Consider the following 628-nt stretch of genomic DNA (forward strand, 5'->3'; position numbering starts at 1 on the left):
GGATCTCTTTCTTTAGTTACTGCATTAGGGTCTGCCATACATTCAGGATCTCTTTCTTTAGTTACTGCATTAGGGTCTGCCATACATTCAGGATCTCTTTCTTTAGTTACTGCATTAGGGTCTGCCATACATTCAGGATCTCTTTCTTTAGTTACTGTATTAGGGTCTTACACATACACATACATAATGCACACATACACGTACACATACACACATAGACACACACATATATGCATGTATGTATGTAATGATATGACAGGTTTTGGTATCCAGAACACCCAAAATGGCAGCTAAGGCTATGTAAGTGCTACGGAAGGACTGTAGTTAGACTCTCGGTTCGATGATATTATGAGTGAGGAGTCTAATGCGGGTCGTTTGTGAGCATGTATAGGGTATCCAAAGTAACTTCTTATATTGAACTCTACTATTTCCCTCTATTTAACTCTCCCATATCGTCTCTGATGAAGGGGTATCCCTAATATCCCAGAAATAGCTGTAAGACTAATGTTCTCTTAAGAAATGTCCTAGAAATTTCACACCGCCTTAAATTTGTTGTCTCATTTTATTTAATATATGTATGTATTTATGTATGTATGTATGTATGTATGTATATATGCGTGTGTGTGTG

The 628-nt window shown here is 37.1% G+C and overlaps 1 protein-coding gene across 4 annotated transcripts in view; it reads left to right on the forward strand.

Moving 5' to 3' along the window:
• Positions 1 to 628, forward strand: part of LOC106879245 (uncharacterized) — an 894,824-nt gene that overhangs the window by 14,498 nt on the left and 879,698 nt on the right. The window lies entirely within an intron of this gene.

This window comes from Octopus bimaculoides, chromosome 1 (genome assembly GCF_001194135.2).
Source record: "Octopus bimaculoides isolate UCB-OBI-ISO-001 chromosome 1, ASM119413v2, whole genome shotgun sequence".
NCBI classification, from domain to species: Eukaryota; Metazoa; Mollusca; class Cephalopoda; order Octopoda; family Octopodidae; genus Octopus; species Octopus bimaculoides.